The sequence below is a fragment of the Hyperolius riggenbachi genome, chromosome 3 (genome assembly GCF_040937935.1).
Source record: "Hyperolius riggenbachi isolate aHypRig1 chromosome 3, aHypRig1.pri, whole genome shotgun sequence".
NCBI classification, from domain to species: Eukaryota; Metazoa; Chordata; class Amphibia; order Anura; family Hyperoliidae; genus Hyperolius; species Hyperolius riggenbachi.
The window spans coordinates 123,963,605-123,974,641 of NC_090648.1; positions in this window are offsets into that span (position 1 = coordinate 123,963,605).

The window sequence follows — 11,037 nt, forward strand, 5'->3', positions numbered from 1 at the left end:
GTAAGCCCCATTTTTTGGGGGTACCAGCAGTCTCTGGTCCTTAAGGGCACACACTATTTAATGTAATCTAAAGTATGATAAAACAGTGAAGAGCAAATGACAGGGGTCTACAGAGATCTCTTGGTCTTCTGTATTTGCTATGAGCTATAAGAAGAATTTCTGTCCACAATCTCCGGCAAGGACAGAACGTGTTAGTTGTGATTTTGTTGTCCGCTCGCTACCACTAAGAATTCTGGCGTAGACTTCAAACAGCGATCAATGAATCACTTCAAAAGCAACATCAGACACTGACATCAAATGTTTGATGGACTTGGTTCACTAGAGGTCAGTAAGTATCCAGGCAATGTTGTCCTGCATGAACTGTACTGTTATTACTGTGTACAATTTTTATTCCTGTGAACTGATATTTTGCAGTTTTATTTCAGGTCAGATTGTACCACCATTTTTTTTGCATTAGACCACCACTATTAAGATCACAGTGGTACATTGTGATGAGATGCAACGGAGGCATTTTAACCATTCCACTACCACAGGTTAGTTACCCTTAAAGCGATCCCGAGCCGAAGTTCGGGATTAAAGACAGATACTCACCGTAAAAGAGGGAAGCCTCTGGATCCTATTGAGGCTTCCCTCGCTACTCAGATGTCGCCCACCGCTGAGCGCGGCTCCCCTCCAGATTGGGCAGCGCTCCTTCTCCTCTTGCAGTGTGGTAGCGCAGTAGACACGTGAGCACGGCTGCGCATGCGCAGTAGTACAGAGCCCTGGGCTCCGGCTTACTGCGCATGTATGGGTGGGCTCGATTGGCCACAATAGAGGGAGAAGAGATGTGCGTCCCGGATGAGATTAGCGACAATGCATTGCCACTAATCATTGGGGGAAGGGGGGGGGGGGGCAGGGAACGCTCAGCGACAGGGGACATTAGAAAAGAAAGGGAGGCCTCAATAGGATCCTGAGGCTTCCTCCTCTATAGGTATGTATCTAATTTTGTACCCGAACTTCAGCTCAGGTACACTTTAAAAACCACATCAATTTTCACATCACGCTCCATCGCACACGATTCATTTGCCAATAACTTTGTCACTACTATAACACTGAAATGATCTATATATTGTTTTTTTGCGGGACATTCGAGGCTTTCTTTGGGTTGTACTTTTTGCTAAGATTTATTTTATATGCGTTTTATAGGGAAGGAGAAGAAAAAAATTCTTAATATCAGTCCATTATAGATTAAAAGAAAAAGTTCTACTGTAGATAAAATCCACACATTTTATTTTGCCCATTTGTCCCAATTATTACAACATTTAAATTATGTCGCTATCACGCTGGTGCGTGGTAGACGTAGTGATAACAGCCCGTAGTCGTGCACAGAGTCAGAGGTAACGAAGTACAGAGGAGTGAGGCAAATTCTTAGTCAATAACAAGCTAGGTCATACACATTAGTCAGATGTCAGTCGTATTTAGTAGGATGAGACAGTAACGTATTCACGAACAGGCCGAGTCAAACACGTGTATCAGATGGCAGCGGTACAGTAGGATAAGACGAGCAAGGTCAGGAGGCAGGCAAGAAGTCGGTACACAGGAAAATATACAATCAGATGTTACAATAATAAAGTAATGTATACGAAAATAACAAAGACTGACTAACTGGAGTACATATATATTGTGCGTCTACACAATATATCAATGTAGCTCAAAATCACTAGCCAGACCTAGTATCAGCGAACTGATTCGTATCAAGGCTGCCGAGCAACTGAATGCTCCGGCCTTATATACAGAATGGTAATTCCTGAGCCCAGCCCCCAGGAGAGGTGTCAGCTGATGACATCACAGCTGACATCTTAGACACACCTTCTCAGCCTGTAAAGGCTGCCCTGTGCTGCGCACGACCGTTCAGTCGCACTGCGCTGCCGTGGATGCCGGAGCTCTGCCGCAGGAATGCTGGGGATGCCTCCAGATGACGTCGGAGGGATGCCGGGGATGCCCTCAGAAGACGCCGGAGCGGAAGTCCCGCTGTCGGACGCCGCAGGACCCGCTGGAGGAAGGTAAGATAGTCACAGTCGCTAGTACAATGTATAGTGACAATATTTTATTTGGAAATAAAGGTGTATTTTATTTCCAGTTTGTGTTTTTTGTTGTATACTATATCAATAATTACAAGCCATTATTTGCAAAAATAATAGCAACTGCAATAGTAAGTCTATGCGACATTCAGAGCGCATCTGGTGTAATGTGATCCAGCGGACTCAGTTATCCCAACGTAGTGCATACAGTGCGTTACCGCATTACACGTGTTCATTAACAGTGGCAGTAAAGCACGCTTTTCATTGATTGTATTTTATGCGATACACCACTCATGTAACGTGCGATGCAACTTTTCCCCTCCATTGCGTTCCTGTTTTTACAGGGAACGCAGCGCAGCTCCCACTGTGAACTTTAAAATCAATAGTGCAACCTCTACTGCAACTGAAGTTGGGGAAACATTTTCCTTAGCCAAGAAGTCATAGCAAAAATAAATGTCATGTTGCTGCCAAGTATTTAAAGGATACCCAAAGTGACGCGTGACATGATGAGATAGATATGGGTATGTACAGTGCCAAGCACACTAATAACTATGCTCTTTTCCTTTTCTTCTTTCTTTTTGCCTGAAAGAGTTAAATATCAGGTATGTAAGTGGCTGACTCAGTCCTGACAGGAAGTGACTACAGTGTGACCCTCACTGATAAGAAATTCCAACTATAAAACATTTTCCTAGCAGAAAATGGCTTCTGAGAGCTGGAAAGATATAAAAAGGTTCAATAGTTCATAGATTTTAGCTCTGGTATACTTCAATGAATGTGTCATTGAGCAAAAACAATAAAACAGTTTAAACTTAAAAAGTAGATTTAAACATAAAATAAAATTGTGGAATATCTTAAAAAGTTATTTTTAGGAGAAGGAAGATAGATACAATTGTTTATTTCATTACTTTATTTTCACTTCGGGTGTCCTTCAAGAAGATGAAGTGTATAAGTGCAGCAGCAATGGTTGGCATGACGTATGGCTATCTCCATCTTGAAGGATTATGACATTCTTGGATGCAAAATTTAAAAAAATATTTACAGTATATATATTTGCACCTCTGACCTGATCAACCCCCATTCTTAAATTTGTTTATTTTATGGTAGGTCTAGCTCTTTGTCTCTCTTGTGTAATGTATTATTTTAATTGTATAATTGAAATTCCAAGATAGCCTCATTTCCTGGAGGTAAGCGAAAAATGAGACTATGGGCACAACCCTTAGATCCCAGTTTACCATCTCCATTCTGATGCCGCATTTTGTTGTTCATTGGTGAGGTCATGCTCCTCTGTGCCAGGCGAAAACGCATTTAAGTCTGAACTAATGAGTAACATGCAGAAAACATGCACAAAAACAAACAAGTGTGCCTGGCTCAGTCATATACATGTATAAAGCGTGTGCTACATTATTGCAGTGCCTACAGAATGTGACCAAAAGCATGTACAAACGACGGGTCCGTCAGACCCTCCCGCGGGGCGGTCGTTCTGCTGACACTAGCACGTGAGTACAAGCTGTCGGCAAACTGATAAGACCGTTTTTGACTGATCCGCCGAGTGTCGTTTGTAAAAATACGGCTTTTGTATGTTATCAACCATGATCTGTTGTGTCACTCGCATGGGGACCCTTCATTTATTCTGCACAGGGGCCCACTGTTGGCTTTGTCTGCCACTGCCTGCACGTCATCCCCTGTGGCACAGCGAGACCTCTGTTCCTCTGTGCGGCCGCTCCCTGCTCTGAGCAGCTACTTCTCTGGCGTTCCTCCTCTTTAGCCGCAGTGTGCAAAGCAATGCAGGCAGCTGTGAACGGACACTACAATGGTGAACGTGGGGATAAGAAATGACGTGGGTGGCTCTAGCTCTCCAGCCGCCCCAAGCATTCTTCTGCCTTAGGCCCTGGCCTTGGGGGCCTACCCAGAAATCCAGCCCTGTTAACATGCATGTGAGAGGTGGACCATGAAGCAATGGAAGAAGAAAGCCTAGCTTAAAGAAACATGCTTTCTTTGCCTTTCAAATCCCCCAGATATTAATCTGATCAAGCATCTGTGGGATGTTCTGAAAAAGCAAGTTTGACCCATGGAGGCCAGATTATTTTTACCAACCACCACAGGACCCCTGCAGGTCTTGTGGAGTCCATGCCTCGACAGGTGAGAGCTATTTTAGTGGCGCGGGCGGTTTTAATGTTTTGGCTGAGCAGTGTATGCAGTCAGTAATGGCAGATTTATCCAGCACGTTGACATTGGCTTCAAACCTTTCGAGGAGCCCTGCGCTGAGGTTTTAGTGAACTCTTCATGCAACATGACAGAGATTTATTTCTCTTGCTTCAAACAGAGCTGGGAGCAAAGGGAGTGCAGGCATGATGGGAATGTGAGTCTACTGGAAACCAGAAATAAGTTACTATGTGAGTGAATGTGACCTGCTACACATTGCATTGTGCAGTCATTAGCTATTATAATCAAATTACGTAACAGGTCACATTACTTATATTGTTTAAAATGCTCATGATCAGTTGTCCATGAACGCTGAATAGCTGAGACTTTTGTAGCGATTTGCTGATCGCCGGCGATTAGCAAAGCGCTAATGTATCCTTATGGATACATTCACACTGCAACGTTTACGATCGAACGCGAATGTGCTGCATGCAGCACTTTGGCAATGATTGTGATTCTTGTTCTATTGAACAGGAATCACAAGCGCAAATTGCGGAAAAATGCAAGATTTGGGCTGCCAAATCGCAATTGCAGTAAATCGTCCAATGTGATACAGCCCTAAAGGTAGCCATACATCTAGCGATGATGGTCAGATTCTACCAAGAGACAAATCTCTCTGATCTAATTTTTTTAGAGCGAGATCTGTCGGCTACCCATACACCGCAGGCCGATTCTCGATCAATTTCATGCTGAAATCATTCAGGAATCGGCCTTGTGACGCCGCCTCGCCGGCCCGATGCTCCCTCCCCCCTAATAACAAATGTGCGTGTATACGAGGCTATAGAATGCCTCTGTTCTGGTAGCTATAGAATACGCCTTAGAGGTAGCCATACATCTATCGACTTGGTGGCCGCTCAACCATCCAATTCGATAATTATTATTGAATCAGATGAAACTCTGTGCCACCAAGTGCATGCCCGATCAGTAACAATGGCGCATGTATGACGTCACACGTGCCCGACATTGCTGCATGCACCGCATTTTCATTTCCCACAAATTGTGAATCACTGGCAATCGCTAAAGTGACATCACTGCCATATGCTATTAATTACACTAGCGATTTCCAAAGCACTAGCGATCGCCGGCAATTTTGGAATCTGCGGGAATTGCCCACAAAACGCCCCAGTGTAAAAGGCCTTATTCACACTGGACCGTTTTACTAGCAATTTCAGCAGCCTTTTCAATCGAAATCCCTAGCGTTTTGCTACTGCAATGTAATGTATATGTCACACCTAGCGATCGCCAGCGATTTGCTGAAATTATAAAAAGCATTTTTTTTGTGATTTTGGAGCGATTGCGTTTCAATATTATAAATTCACAAAATGGAGTCTCTCCAAATTGTTTTCCTAAACAGTGAAAAATTGCTTTGCAAAATGCTAGTGATTTTCTAGCATTTTTTGATTCCCATTGTGAAGGAGGCCTAAGGGCCCGTTCAAACTTAAAAAGCGCAGTTTTGCACAGGTGATTTTACCGCGATTAACACGGTAAGATCGCTGTACACTTCCACGATTCAGAGCGATCACAGTCAGTGCTTTATCAAGCACTGTACTGCATTCGCTCCAGAATCACGGCAAAAATGTTGCAGGTAACATGTTTTGTGATTGGCGCTAATCGCAAAACGCCCGCGGTCGGCGCCAATCACAGCATTAAGATCACTGCCTAAAAGGTGTGTACACACCTTATTGTTTTTTTTGTTATCAGATAGGCCTTTAGATAAGCTGAGTACTGTAGTGAGATAATGAAGAAGGCACACAAAACAAATCCTCTGCAGTCAACAAATGTGACTGTCGTGTCCTTGGCAAATGATTGTGATTCCTTTTTTAGTGAGGTGTCTCATGTAATGGGTAATGTATAGCCTTTTTTTACAGCATCTATCAGCTTCATGATTTACCTATCACCTTTAGTTCTAATATTTGTTTGGAGCGCCACCTACTGCTTTGACTGATTTACTTTGACTGATTTTGCTAGCAGTAAAAAAGCAGAAACAGCAGCCAGGCACATCAGCCTGGGACTGACCACCCTAAAGTAGTACCGTATGTGTGACCAAATGGGGCATCTGAATGGGTGGTTTGGGTTAGCATTTGCCGGGAGGTGATTAACCACATGGTTCAAAGCCATCTCGTGCAAATGTCTGACAAGTGGCAGCCCATAAGGGGCGTGCATAAAGGCCCATTTCCACTAAGTCTGTATATGTAGAGTTTCCCAGCATGTGAGCCGGATGGGGAAACGCTGTCTATTCAGATAATAGGCTTGCCACTCGAATCGCATGTCTGTGCGATTCTGGATGGCGTGCTGCACTTTTCCATAGCACACATCCGAATCAATATAAAGTAGCCACGCATGGCACAATTATAGCGATTCAGCTGCGTCTTCGCAGCAGCATGGGTGCCTGTGCCAAGTCCGATTCAAAAACCGCTCCCCTGTGCATAGACACTAGCACCGGCTCACTGGGGCTGTGGTGGAAATACTCAAGCCTGATTGGGTCTGTGCTACTGGAACCGGTCTGGCCTGACAGCCGAGCGGGCCGTGCCAGTGCACCTGCACAACCTGCCAACAAGTTTTTTTTGTTTTTTTTTGTGGTTCCCAGCACTATGGCCTGGTGCACACCAAAAACCGCTAGCAGATCCGCAAAATGCTAGCAGATTTTGAAACTCTTTTTCTGTAGCGTTTCAGCTAGCATTTTGCGGTTTTGTGAAGCGTTTTTGGTGTAGTAGATTTCATGTATTGTTACAGTAAAGCTGTTAGAGTAGGAACATACTAGGCAGAATCACATATGCGTTTTCAATAGCACATAGTGGAAAACGCATATGCGATTCTGCCTAGTGTGTTTCTACCCTTACTGAACAGCTACTGTAACAAAAACCGCCTGGCAAACCGCTCTGAAGTGCCGTTTTTCAGAGCGGTTTGCGGTTTTCCTATACTTAACATTGAGGCAGAAACGCATCCGCAATCCAAAATCTGCAGCAGCCCGGGAGTATGCGTTTCTGCAAAACGCCTCCCGCTCTGGTGTGCACCAGCCCATTAAAATACATTACCCTAGTGGATCCGCACCCGCAAGTGGATCGCAAACCGCAGCAGAACAGCTCTGGTGTGCACTAGGCCTATAACAGGGCTGCAGAGGTATTGCTATTTATTGCATTTATAAAACGCCAACATATTACGCAGCGCTGGACATGTTAAGGTTACAGACAATATTTAGGGGTGGCATACAGCAATAAGACAATACAGGAATACATGCAAACCAGATCATGCAGCACAGTATTGAGTACAAGCTAATGCTTAGTCAGACACTGGACACTGGGAGCATGGAGATTAGGCAAGTCGAGTTCACTCAGATCCATAGGATGGGTGTACGATAATGAAGATGCGTGAACAGGTAGGAAACACAAGGAGGAGGCCTGCCGAAGGCTTACAATCTAGAGGGAGAGGTAGGGACACGAATGGTAGGAAACCAAAGTTCAGCTGCGGGTTTAGAGCACCAGTGAGGGGGTTAAGCCAGAGGTGTGTACCTCTGAGTAAGATCAGAAATGTAGCTTGGGCAGGTTTTGTGGACAGATTTGTAGGCCAGACACAGTATCTTGAATCTGATTCTGGACTGGATAGGAAGTTAGTGGAGGGATTCAAGGACGGGATCCGCCGTGGTGGAGCGATGGAAGGAGTGGATAATTCTGGCTGCCACATTCATGATGGACTGCAGCAGGGCAATTTGGGTCAAAGGGAGACCAGACAGAAGGGCATTGCAGTAGTCGAGGCGGGAAATTATGAGGGCATGGATGAGGAGTTTGATGGTGACAGAGGTCAGGAAAGGGCGGATCTTGCAGAGGTGGAAGTTGCAGGACTTTGTGAGGTTTTGGATGTAAAGTGTGAAGGAGAATGTGGAGTCCAGGGTGACACCCAGACAGCGGGCTTGAGAGGTAGGGCGAATGGTAGTGTGGTTAACAGTGACATGCACACCAGGTAGGGTCAGGGATGACTGGGGTGGGAAAATGATAAATTCCTATTTGTGCAGGTTTAGTTTCAGGACCCTAGACGACATCCAGGAGAGGAGATGGCTGATTGGCAGGAGGAGACCTTCTCCATGGTAGTGGTGGATAGGTCAGGGGTGTGGAGGTACATCTGGGTGTGATCTGCATACGGATGATAGTTAAAACCCATGGAGGAGATAACCTTGCCAATGGAGGATGTGTATAGGGAGAACAGTAGGGGGCCAAGGACCGAGTCTTGGGGCACTCCCGTCGAGAGGTGGTTGGGGGTGGATGAGGACTCATTGAAGGAGCGGTTAGAAAGGTAGGATGAGAGCCAGGCCGAGGTCATGAATGCCCATGGACTAGATGGACTGGAGGAGTATGGGATGGTTCACTGTGTCAAAAGCTGCTGAAAGGTCAAGGAGGAGGAGAATGGAGTATTTGCCTTCAACTTTAGCTAAGGTGTTGTCATTGACCACTTTGATGAGAACTGTTTCAGTTGAGTGGACAGGCCGAAATCCAGATTGGGTCCAGTAGGGAATTGGCATTGAGTTACTGGGTCAGGCGTTTGTGAACCAGACACTCAAGGAGTTTTTAGGCAAATGGGAGGAGGGAGCAGTAGTTGGAGGGTAGTAAGGGATCGAGGGAGGGTTTCTTGAGAAGGTGTAGTACAGTGGCCTGCTTGAAGTCTGAGGAGGTTAAACAAGGCAGTGAGGACTGGGGCCAAAGCCAGGAAGTGAGGACGGAGTAAGTCAGAAGGGATGAGGTCAAGGGGGGAGGTAGTGGAATGGGAAATGTGCAGTAGGTGGTTGACTTCCTCAATGGTAGTAGGAGTTGAGAAGGTGAGGGGAGGATAGGGTGTATGAGGAGCCGGATGGGAGGGGGTGGAAGGTGAGGTTTGAGGCCTGTATATTTCTTGACTGATGGATACAATTTTGATGGGGAAGTGGGTGGCTAAATCTGTGGCAGAGAGGGAAGAAACAGAGGGTGAGGGGTGGGTTAAGCAGGGAGTTGAAAGTGGCAAAAAGACGCCGGGGGTTGAAATATTGTGCTCTGATGAGCTTGGTGAAGTATTCCTGCTTCCCATCAGCAAGAGCAGTGTGGAAATGCAGGTTAGCATTGTTCTGTAGGAAATCCTGGTTAAGTCGAGTTTTCCTTCATTTCCATTCAGTGGCGCGTGTTACCCTCTGGAGGTTGTGAGTATAGACGGGGAAACTTCTTTAGGAACCAGAGGCTTCCCCCTCCTCAGGTAAGTACCCACTAGGGGCACTTTTTTCGCTAAAGGTACACTTTTAAAACCCCTAAAGCTTGGGTGACCAGACATCTTCCAAAAGGAGGACATATCCTTTTTTTTTTGTTTGATGGGCCCACCTGGGGGCAAAAGAGAGGGGAAGTGACAGCAGCTACAGTATATCAAGATGTGCACGTGCGGTGGGCCGCCACTCAGAATCAGTTTGATGGGCCTGCCCGTGGCTGCCCAAGCCATGTATATATATATATATATATATATATATATATATATATATCATTAATTGGGGCGCTCAGCAGTAGCCTTCTGAAGGATTCTCCGGCTCTCAAACGGCCTAGTCCAGCCTTGGGCAGGTACCTCACACGATCACACACACACCGTTCCTCTATGTTCTGCCTCTAGGGCTTGCCATGGGACACAGGTGATGGAGAGAAGAGATAGGGAGGAGCAGCCCTGGCAGCGATAGAGAAGAGACATGTGCCGGCGCCAGGTGAGTGTAAGGAGCTTACGCATAGGCTGTCCCAAAATCACACACTGCTACCGACGTACTCCAGACCTGCCGCTGATCGAGCAATATCTTTCATCTTGTGCGATCAAGCAATTTAATCAATTGTGGCCAATATTGATTGAGTGACGTTAGTGGCATCGATTTCTAGCAGATTCTATTACAGTGATCAAATCTGATGGACATTGATGGAAAAAAGTGTATTGCCACCTTTGCACTGGACCTTGTCTCATTTGCTTCACAGTAAAAATGGAGTGATTTATAAATGTAAACATTTATGTTGCTGTTTGAAAAAGAGGGAATAGCGGGGCCTGCTGTTGCTGGTTTTGGGTGAAGGAAACCCCAATCAGATTTCATAAAGTGGACCTGAACTCTTACTTAGGACACAAGGAAAACAGAGAGAAATGCACCCTGTGTGTTTTTAGAGAGAACAGCCTGTCTAATACACTCTCATCTGTAAGTTGTCACAAGTGTAATTTGAGCTGTCAGCACAGAAATTCTGCAGTCCTCGACAGACACAGCTAATATGTAAACACAGGATGTTAACCCTTTGATTCCATGAAAGCAGGAAGAAGACACTCTGCAGATTTTATGTTGTTCTTTAAAGGTTAGTATACCGTTGCTTATCTTTTAGAGCAGAGAGGAAGTTCTGAGTTTAGATCTGCTTTAAATTGCCCAACTGACCATTCACTGAGCACATTTTATCAGTAAGCATTTGCTGCATCCGCACAGACAATGTCATCGCTTCATTTAAAGAGAAACTCCGACCAATAATTGAACTTTATCCTAATCAGTAGCTGATACCCCCTTTTACATGAGAAATCTATTCCTTTTCACAAACAGACCATCAGGGGGCGCTGTATGGCTGATATTGTGGTGAAACCCCTACCACAAGAAACTCTGAGTATGTACTCTTGGCAGTTTCCTGTCTGTGAACCTTGCTGCATTGTGGGAAATAGCTGTTTACAGCTGTTTCCAACTGCCAAAAAAGAATGCAGCAGCTACATCACCTGCCAACAGTAAAAATGTCACCATGTAATAAATGTCAGAATGTAA